This window comes from Vicia villosa, linkage group LG2, assembly GCF_029867415.1.
Source record: "Vicia villosa cultivar HV-30 ecotype Madison, WI linkage group LG2, Vvil1.0, whole genome shotgun sequence".
Classification (NCBI taxonomy): Eukaryota; Viridiplantae; Streptophyta; class Magnoliopsida; order Fabales; family Fabaceae; genus Vicia; species Vicia villosa.
Window position 1 is genome coordinate 219,265,706 of NC_081181.1, and position 11,753 is coordinate 219,277,458.

The window sequence follows — 11,753 nt, forward strand, 5'->3', positions numbered from 1 at the left end:
ATTATAGTATGCGTTAGCGAACGGATAAAAAATTCAATAACCATTTTGGCGCGTGTATGGATGGAGAAGTTGAAAATGCCCCCTTTGAAACTAAAATAGAAGTGAGTCTCTCTCACACTCTGTTTGTGCTTTCGGTGTTTTCGTGTTTTCTCTCAGTTTGGTTTCGTTGTTTTTGTGTTTTCTCTCGGTTTGCTTTCTTGTTTCTGTTGAAAACATGAACATCAGTGAAAGCAATTTCGTGGAACATTTTTCTGTATCTGAGTTGTCGGCGGTGGAGAAGTAGTCTCTGGAGAAACGTGCTGATGAATCTGAGTTGCCGACGGCGGAGAAGAAGTTCTCAACGAAGAAAATTATTGATGAATTTGAGTTGCTGGCGACGGAGAAGCATTCTCGAAGGATAAGAGGATTGATGAATCTGAGTTGCTTACGGCAGAGATGAAGTCTCTAAAGAAAAGTGTTGATGAATTTGAGTTATAGGCAGCGGAGAAGAAGTTCTCGACGGAAAAGAATGTTGACGAGAGCAAGTTGTTGGAAAAAAAGCTTGGAATCAGGTGAGGATTCATTTCTTAATTTTATCATTAATTTTGTTTAGTGGTTCAAATAATTGATTAGGTTAGAACTTATTTTGTTTACTTAATTGACTGAATTGATTAGGTATGAGTGTTTTGAATAGGTATTAATGTTTCAACGTTCACGTTTTGTTAGTCGGTTTTTGTTCTGTTAATGCAATAACAAAGCCATGAATGATGATATGAATATGCATGCAAGATTACTAGTGATGATTTTGTGTAATTTTGATTGTTGAAAATAATATCCATCCGCATCCATCTATGATGCTTTGATAAAATGGATCCTCCAAAACAAACTGGTGATTATCATCATCTCTACTTTTAATTATTGGACCAAAAACTCAATGTTGCCTTCCTGAATTGATTTTCCTCGCAATGAACTTTTTTATCAGATTTTTTATTAGTAATAGCAAAAATCTTTTCTTGACAAATTCCAATTTGATGATCATCATATAGTTGGTTGCGAATGAGTTTAGTATGAATATTAAATTCTTTTAATGTGATTTGATTAATTAATAATAATGTGATTTGATTAATTAATTATAGACAGTAAGGAGTCTGACGAGACTAGGATCATTATCATATCGGGATACTTTTCAAATTTGACTATGGGTCTGTTTGGTAAAAATAGCGGTTGACTGATAAGCTAGCTGATAGCTTATAGCTTATGACTGATGGCTGATGACTGATGACTGATGACTTATAGCTTATAGCGGATGGTTGAGATTGATAGCTTATAAGCTAATTGAAGTGTTTGGTAAAATTAGCGGTTCAATTAACTTATAAATGTAAAATGACATAAAAGATATTTAATATATATTTATTTATTTTAAATTAAAATAAATTATAAGGGTTAAAAATGGATTTTAATTAAAATAATAAGGATAAAAAAGGAAGAAAAAATGATAAGCTATAAGACATAAGCTAAAACGCTATTTGAAATAGCGTCTGGAAAATAAGCTATAAGCTAGTAAAATAAGCTATAAGCTCGTGATGAAAAAATCGTTATCAAACGGGTCTAAATTATCATATAAACTTATAAGACATAAGCTATAAGCTCGAAAACATGGCTTACCAAACAGAGCCATATGTAACTTTACATTGTCAAAAAGCTTGTGACAATATTTTACACTGTCATTGCATTTCCTTTTTTTCTAATATTTTTTACCATTCAATAATTCCTAAGAATTAAATAATCTCATGTTGAATTTCAATAAAAATAACTTAAAAAATATAATAAAATATCTAAATCTTATAGAGTTAAACTTCAATTTTATTGCAATTAAATCCATCAAAGTACTTAAAAAAAATTTAAAAAATAAAATATTTCTTTAACATCCATTGCCAAGAATATTCAAAAACCAGAAAAGCACAAGTTTATCTCTTGAGAACATAATAACTTTCATATCAAACGTCACTTATTGTTACACTTTTAAAATGAAAAACATCATTCTTTATAAATTCAAATCAGCTCCTATCTTTAATCTATATTGGACTTGTTCTCTTCAATAGAATACCAGATAAGCCATTACAAATAATCACTTTTCCACTCTACAATGAATGCTTTAGAATCACACAGAAAAAGAGCTAGACTCAGCCTCAAGATACTTGCAAATCCTCTCCATAACATCCCTACTCTTAGCACTATTCTGAAGAAACCTATCAGCACACCTCTGATCAACTTTCTCCGCCATAGACGCCAAAGCCGACAACGGCTTAATCCGAATCCGCGTCTCCTGCTTACAAACAGTCCATTCATTCGGATTCTCCGGATGCGGATCATACCGAGTATTCTCCTCCACTTCAATAAACTTCTCCATACTAATATTGTTGGATCACGATTCTAAAAAGTTTGCCACCGAAGAAATTACCGGGTCGAGTCGCGGATCGGTACGCTTTCTTTAAGACGTTTCGCGGTACTGCCCAAATTATGCAATACAACTCTTAATAACCACGACGCCTCCAGGATAAAACAGCCCAGTTCTATTCAAATATGGTATACATACCATCTCAGTATCTGGTATAACAACCAGTCGTAGTAATTTCTCAAACCAAGAGAAATTTCAATAATTCTCTAAAAAGAATCCAAGAAAAATTTATACTTGATAATTTCTCAACTCAAATGAGGAGAAATTAACATTATTCTCTAAGGAGAATTCAAGAAGGTACTCGGAAAATTCAACGAGTAAAAAGAAAGGGGGAGAAGTTGGCGCTTCGACAATTCGAAAGACGCAGAGTTATGAGAATGAGGAAGGAAAAACTCAAAATAAGTTTTTGGTGTGTTTTGGAATGAAACAAGTGACTTCCTTATATAATGAAGTAAATTAGCCAAGATTTCTAATCTAAGCAATGTGGGACTAAGGAGTTTTTTCAACTAATATACAATGTGGTACTTTAACTTTTTCGATTCATCAATGTGGGACTTTAACTTTTTCAATTCATCTCCCTATATTGGAATATATTATAATGTTCCAACAATCCCCCACTTGAATTTAAAAAAGTGTTTCAGAAGTAACGCCAAATGTTTCTAAGATTGTGCATAAGCAAAGGTGTCTACGACTTGAACCTTTGCGTAGCAAGTAGGATTCCGATTCAACAAGAGTGACACTATTGTCTTAAACTCTATCTCAGACATCAGACCCACACACAACCTTTTCTTAAGGTGTATTCTTAATAGCCCGTGCTTTTAATGGCTCTGCACGTGTATCCCGGTTTAGTGAAGGCTCTAGGAATTCTGCCTCGAAACTCCATAGGAACCGACCTCAGTTCCACAATCACATAGGTGAGTCTATCAAGAGTACTCATGTAGCCTAGGTACTCCCTCATATAGAGTATAGATCTCATTAAGAGTTTCTATTATCTCATCCTCTTATTACTTCAGGATTCATGCTTATTTTATTTACTCTAGCATGATCGCCTCATATTACTCACAACTTGTTACTACCCATTGAACCTATTTCTTGGGATCTCCAGTCATTTAGGTCGGGTTACCATTATGAGCAACTCATTTGTGTATAGGCATTAGTCCCATCTTTTTGGATGTATTATGGACTTTATCTCTAGCTAATCCTTTCGTCAAAGGATCTGCTAAGTTTTCATCAATGCGTACATGATCCATCTTACAGCTCCTTTAGAGATACAATCTCTAAAGGCGTTGTGCTTTCTTCTTATTTGACATCTTTTACCATTATAATAACGGTTCTCAATTTTTGCAATAGCCGCGGTACTATCGCAGTGGATTAATACAACTGACATAGGTTTTTCCCATAAGGGAATCTCAGCTAGCAAGCATCTTAACCAACTTGCTTCTTCACTAGCATTTGCTAATGCGATCATTTCAGACTCCATCGTGGACTGAGCCAGGATAGTCTGCTTCTTTGATTTCCAAGATACAGCTTCTCCAACTATGTTGAATACATAGCCACTAGTAGCATCGGAATCACCTGACAAGGTATTCCAATCTGCATCACTGTATCCTTCAAGTACAACAGGAAATTTCTAATAATGTAGGCCGAGAACTACGGTCCTTTTAAGGTTCCTCATGACTCGCTCAATAGCTTGTCAGTGCTTGTTACTCGGTCTACTCGTAAATATGCATAACAATCTTACGAGATATACAATGTCGGGTCTAATACAATCAGTGGCATATCTAAGGCTACCAATGATGCTCGCATATTCAGTTTGTCTCACACTTTCACCAGTGTTTTTAAATAGTTTAACACTTGGATCATAAGGTGTGCACGCAGGTTTACAATCAAATTATTTATATTTCTTTAAGATCTTCTACACATAGTGTGATTGATCCTAAGAAATTCCTTGCACGGGTCTCGTGATCTTTATACCAAGAATCTCGTGTTCTTTCATATCAAAGTTGTTACTCAATAATAATTTCACATCATTAATGGTCTGAATGTTTGATCCAAATATGGGTAAATAGTCTACATATAGACATATGATAGTGTAAATGCGATTCTCAAATTTGTAATAAACGCATTTGTCACTTTCATTCACTTTATACCCATTCGATATCATTAAGTTATCAAACTTTTCATGCCATTGTTTAGGAGATTTCTTTAATCCATACAGGGATTTGTCTAACTTACAGGCCTTGTTTTTCTTGTCCATGGATCACAAACCCTTCTGGTTGTTCCATATAGATTTCTTCTTCTAAGTCACCGTTTAAAAAAGCAGTTTTAACATCCATTTGGTGTACTATTAAATTATAAATAGCAGCAATTGAAATAAGTATCCTAATGGATGTTATTCTAGTGACAGGAGAGAAGGTATAGAAGAAATCTACATTTTCTCGTTGTCTAAAAACCTTGGCTACAACAAGCCTTGTATTTATCAATAGTTCCATCAGGTTTTAGTTTCTTTTTCAAAACCCATTTACAACCGATTGGTTTGCAACCAGGAACCAAGTCTACTAAGTGGCAGGTCTTGTTAGATTCTAGAGAATCTATCTCATCATTAATAGCTTCTTGCCATAAGTCTGCATCCACAGATGACAAAGTTTCTTGAAGATTTATTGGATCTTCTTCTACATTATAAGCCGCATAGTCAGGCCCATAATCTTTAGAGACTCTTACTCTTTTACTTCGTCGAAGTTCTATTTCTATATTTTGTTGCTTTTTGTGCTTCTTATCACAAGAATGTGACTCGATTGAGTGCCCCCACTATTTCTCAATTTGAAGGGAAATTCGTATTCATAGAAATCAACATCATTTGATTCTATGATCGCTTTTGCATTTAGGTCATAAAACCTATATGCCTTACTGTTTGTTGCATATCTAATGAATACATATTCATATGCTCTACTAGCGAGTTTAACTCATTTTAGATCCGGATTTCTGACATAAGCCAGACATCCCCAAGTTCTCAAATAAGACAAGATTGGTTGTCTTTTCTTTAATATATTATAAAGAGATATATTACTCTTTGACTTGGGAACTCTATTCAGGTCATAACAAACAGTCAATAAAATTTTCCCCCACTAGTGAGGTGCAGCACCAGAATTCATCATAATTGCAACAAAAAATTCAGTAAGATTTCTATTCTTTGTTTCTGCTTTACCATTTATTTCAGGGGAATATGGAGCAGTCGTTTCATGTACAATTCAATGTTGTTTATAAAAATTATTAAATAAACTAGAATCATACATATTACCTATCACTACAAATTCTTACTAAATCATTATCAAATTCTTTACAAAGTTTTTAAACTTATTAATTTCATTCACAAAAATATCATTCTTTATGATGACGGTGTACAAATCTACCCCAATAAATTGACTAAATATTTCCTTATTTATAAGAAGAAGAAAAAACATAAACATGATTCTTTATAATATTAGAAGTATACATGACATTCTTCAAGATTAAAGTCTTTTCATAGGTGGACCATGTTCCACTTCTCCAATATCGACAATATTAGTGTTATGGGCATCTCCCAACAACGTTTTCTTATCTTTAGTATTCGTGTATGTTTTAAACATAACACGATCATAACAAACACGACGAGAGACGCCCGTGTTTATCCACCAACCATCAAATCTATCAACAATGTTGATTTCAATGATCATATGAATAAATTTTCCATTAGCCATGTTAACTCGTGTATTACGGGCTACACCAAGTTCAAGCATTAAAAGATACATTTCTTAGCCATGACTTAGTTTTCTACAGTTGAAACAAAAGGAAAACAACGTCATTTCTTTGAGGTGGTGGTTGTTATCTAGTTGGAGCAACTAGGGCCATAAAAGGGTTCACATTCTTAATTCGGTTCACAATATTGCAGTTCTAATTCTTTAATGATTTGCCATATGGCTTCAGAACCACACCGAATTTCTTTTTGTTGTTTAAAACAACCAAGACTTTTCTATTTAATCATGTCTCTGATATTCTTCTTTAATGAGAATAATCAGTCTCTAAAAAATTATTTTATTTTGTAACAAAACATAATTCTTAAAAACTTTCAAACTAGGGGTAGTTTGTCAATAATAAAAGAAATTCTAATTGCTTATAAATACATACCTTATGAGCAATCTTTTGAAATTCGTGACTTTGAGTTTCTATGGACCATTCAACTACCATCTGATACTTCACGTAGTTGCTAAAATCATTCTTCTATTCTCCAGCATCTTCAATGTCATACTTGTTTTTCAGAGCCTCTTAAACATATTTTGAAGTATCACAGTTACTGTAATGGTCATACAGATCATTTGTGATTCCATTCAGAATGTTATAATCATTATTTCTATAAGGTGATTTCTTTCCTAAGCTTTAATTTGTTCGCTTTAACTTGTGCAACAAATTCAACTTCAACACTATTACATGTTTCTTTTGAATGCTTAGATTCTTACAGTTAGTTCGTTCGGTTGATCCAGAAGGAGCAACAAAATGTCCTCCGTCAGAATGTTAGCTATATTTTTCAACATTAAGAAGAAAATCATCATTTGTTTTGCTAACATTTGAAGTGACATTTCTCAAACATCAGCAGTTTTTCAAAGAAAGTATCCGCAGAAGTACCAATAATTTCTTCAGTAGCCATGGCAATTCGAAACGTCTTAAAATTGTTGGATCACGATTCTAAAAAGTTTTCCACCGAAGAAATTACCGGGTCGAGTCGCGAATCGGTACGCTTTCTTTAAGACGTTTCGCGGTACTGCCCAAATTATGCAAAACAGCTCTTAATAACCACGACGCCTCCAGGATAAAACAATCCAGTTCTATACTATACGATTACTACTTGCACGGTAGATAATCGGTCTAGAAATACACCCTCAGATGGTACTAAGACTATTCAAATATGGTATACATACCATCTTAGTATCTGGTATAACAACCAGTCGTAGTAATTTCTCAAACCAAGAGAAATTTCAATAATTCTCTAAAAAGAATCCAAGAAAAATTTATACTTGATAATTTCTCAACTCAAATGAGGAGAAATTAACATTATTCTCTAAGGAGAATTCAAGAAGGTACTCGGAAAATTCAACGAGTAAAAAGAAAGGGGGAGAAGTTGGCGCTTCGACAATTCGAAAGACGCAGAGTTATGAGAATGAGGAAGGGAAAACTCAAAATAAGTTTTTGGTGTGTTTTGGAATGAAACAAGTGACATCCTTATATAATGAAGTAAATTAGCCAAGATTTATAATCTAAGCAATTTGGGACTAAGGAGTTTTTTCAACTAATATACAATGTGGTACTTTAACTTTTTCAATTCATCAATGTGGGACTTTAACTTTTTCAATTCATCTCCCTATATTGGAATATATTATAATGTTCCAACAAATATTCCTATAACTAAGCATCATCGATCGCGATTTCGCATCGACCACAGTCGATTCAACACAGTGACAGATATCTTCGCCGATAATTCTCCGGACTAGCCACGAACATCGGACGGTTATCGCGCACGTCGCGTAAAGCTTACCGGAGGAGGAATCGAGGTTTGTGCTCAACGTGTTTACATCTAGAATGTGTGAGAGAACGCGTTTGTTTTCTGGATCGGTGAATTTTCGCCATGAGGCTGAGGTTACTCGTTCCCATGGATGCTTGTAAACGTGTTCTTGTTTGTATGCTTTCACCATTGTGATGATGGTAAATTGATTAACCTAATGGAAGATGAGTTGACTCAGAAATGGAATTAACAGTTGAATTAAAGGATTAGTGAGAGATTAGAGAGATGACTCGATTGGATCGAGAAGAATCGGATGGAATGGAAGCGTACCGGATATGAAATTGAGAACGTGCTGAGGATTGAGGTGGTGGTGGCCGGATGGCCGAAGTCGGTTGTTTTGTGATACCGCTTTCTAGTGCATCTCTTGCCGCCGCAGATTTTCTAGTGGTTTGTTTGGTTAAGACAAGAAGTGAGAGGAAATCGATGTAAGGAAAAGAAAAGTTTTCTTTTGCAAGAAAAGAAAAGATTTAATAGAATTTTTATAATTTAACAATATATAAAAATATTTATGCTTTGTGCCGATCATGGACCCAATTAGGGATGGCAATGGATACCCATGGGTACGGATATTAGTCTTCGGCTACCCATCCGTTTAATAAAAATGATATCCATATCCGCCCCATACCCGTGTGGATATCTGCCGGGTGGGTATTCGTGATATTTTAAATATCTGCGGGTATTTATGGATACCCATGGATACTTTTTTTAATTGAAATTTACTAATTTTTTATATATTGAATAAAAAATTTATCTTTTTATTAATAGAAAAGTATGTGTTATACATTTACTATATTAAATTCAAAAGCATCTTATAAAGAATATTGATGTAGAATGTGAGAAAATGTTAAAAGAATATTTAAGTATACTAATTGATATTAAAAAGATATTCAAGTTATACTAATTTTAAAAGGATATTTAAGTAATTTTAATGACTATTAACGGATATGGATACCCGCGGATATGGATACCATCAAATCCGTATCCGTACCCGTAAGTAAATGGGTAACTAAATATTCGTTTATAATACCCGTGGATACCCGTTAAGCTATCCAACCCGTGCCCGTGACGGATTTTATCCGCGGATACCCGCGGGTATGGATTTTTTTGCCATCCCTAGACCCAATAATGCTGCATAGGCTCAATTGTCACTATTGTATTTTTGTTGGTACTCTTATATAATCTTCGGATTCATATATGAATCCTTTCTCAATGGGCCATAATAATTAATAAGCCGCCCCTACGCTTTTCAAACTTGAATGTTCAAGTAACCTCCGTCGTCTCCATCATGGAGAATTTATTTTTTCACCCTCCATTTTATATACATGCCAACCCTTTAAATAGAGTGTTTTTATCAAATTATCTTTGTAAAATATTAGATTTTTTGAAATTTTCGGTACCGTACAAGAAATTTTATATGAATATCAGAAATTTTGTTGGATTTACCAATTTACAGTGCCTGATGCTATATACCAAAAATTTAAAATTTGTGGTACCGGATATTTTAAATTTTCAGTATGTAGCAACAGTTAAAATTAATACCGGAAATTTGAAATATTCGGTATATGAAAAAATACCGGATATTTCAAATTTCCTGTGTGACTTCAGTTCATAAAATTACCCGAAATTTTGAAATTTCCGGTAAATGGATACCAGAATTTTGTAAAAAACAAAGAATTTTCGATATCGGCCAAAAAGAGGTACCAAAAATTTGCTCTGCAGTATCGGAAATTTGCTTTTTGATGAGTTTGGTAACACTAATTTTTTTCCAGAAAAGATAAATTTTTTGAGTAAATAGTGTCATAGCATTTTGGAAATAATGTAAAATGGGGTGGAGGGGGGTGGTGTTGGCAAGATAAATTCTCCTAACCATGAGTTATAACAATTCATACATCAATTTCGTAACCTCAGTATGACCATGGAGCTTCCTCTTAACCGTTACGGTGGGCTACTAACTCGGCCATCCGACATCTACCAAAGGCCGACCTATGTATTCTACCCGGGCACCTGCACGATCATGATATACGGTTAGCAACTCGGATCCTTGCTAGTCATAAAATTTCTTGCTCCTCTCATCCATCATCTTAACCAACACTAAAAAGAGATATTCCGGCTAAGTTAAAATTTTTGGGATGTACATAAGCCCCCCAAACATGAAGTTTAAAAGGGTGAAATATTTGGATAAAGAATCCTAGAATATATTCCATCCTTAAAATTATATCCTAGCTCGACATTGATCTGTCCAGAAATCGCTCGTAGATCCCGCCTGATGATAACGTGTGCTGGCGTGTTACACCAGTAATGATTGTAAATATCTTGTGGGATTTCTTCTCTCTCTTCGTAATGACGAATTTTTATGGGAAAACCAATTTCATTATATTTATGAACAGATACAACTTACCTAGCCGTTTTATAACACTGATTGGATAAATACCAAACGTCTCCTTTCTTGCTATATATTCCTAAACTTCAAATATTTTTAAATTCTCTTCAGAGTTGTCCTTGAAGCTACACGCCTTCAATATCTTATCACCAACAACTTCAGGTATCCTCGTGTTTACTAGAAATTGGGTCTGACCAATTGACTAGAAATTATGTAAAAATAAATTGAGTCTATAGTAGGGGTGACAAAATGGACCCGGTCTGTTGGACATGTCTGTTTTGCCCGCACTTTTGTGCGGGGCGGATCAAGGTTTTAGGCACTCACTCTCAAGTGTGACCACCCCGCCTCGTTTTTTATGTGCTTTTGAGGGCACAAACATAACATAAACTTTATATTTTTAGGTTTAAAAAGTGCAGTGTCCGCGGGTTTAGTCTGCCCCGTCCTCACTTTTTTGCAGGACGGAGTAAGGTTTTGGGCCCTCACCCTCAACTATGACCGCCCCGCCCCGTTTTTTTTTGCGGGATGGGTCTAAACGAGGCGGGCATGCCCGTTTGTCACCCCTAATCTATAGTCATTTGAGAGGATGTCTTAATGAATAGTAATGATTATCTATCTAAACTTTTCAATTTGACAACAATAATCATTATTGCAAACACTTAATTGATTAGCTAATAAGACTTATATGCGTTAGCGCGATAAAAACGTAGAGTATCTGTATATAATTAGTGGGATACCTATGCGCTCGCACGGGTATCGGTGTGTTTCACGTATTTGTTTCTAAAATTTTATAATAATGAAAAGAAAAAAAAACAAAATTGTATAATAAAAAGAGTTTATTATTTTTTTAAAAAGACATTTTTATTTTTACTTAGGCAATAAATATAATTTTTCTGTATATAAAAATGTTTTCATAAATTTCTTTCTCGTATATAAATATTATTTTTTTTTGTTTTGACATTCTTTATAAAAATATTGGAATCAATAGTAAATTTATTCCCATATATAAATTTTAATCATTTGAATCAATAATAAATTTATTCTCATATATAAAAAATGATAAAAAAAGTATGAATATATAATTATAAATTTTTTATTTTTTAATCATAAAAAATTAAAAATAGTTAGTAAATATAACAATGACCATTAATAGTTAGTAAATCGTTTATGTTTTTTATGCTAAATTTTTAGATTTAAGATCTTTAATAAATAAATTATTTATTTACTTTTAATCTAATAATTGAGATTTTAACATTTATTTTCTAGATTTGAAAATTGATTAAAAAATAATTACTTCATGCTACTTATTTTTTGTGTGATAGAAAATTGATTAAAAAATAATTATA

General features: G+C 33.6%; 1 protein-coding gene and 1 pseudogene across 1 annotated transcript in view; both read right to left on the reverse strand.

Annotated features, from left to right (window-relative positions):
• Positions 1-8,501, reverse strand: part of LOC131653982 (uncharacterized) — a 40,752-nt gene extending 32,251 nt beyond the window's left edge. The window contains exon 1 of the mRNA XM_058924350.1: positions 8,301-8,501. The gene's annotated coding sequence lies outside the window, so the exon portion shown is untranslated. The remainder of the gene's footprint in view (positions 1-8,300) is intronic.
• On the reverse strand, positions 1,955-8,305 carry LOC131653984 (uncharacterized; annotated as a pseudogene).
• Positions 8,502-11,753: the final 3,252 nt, after the last annotated feature.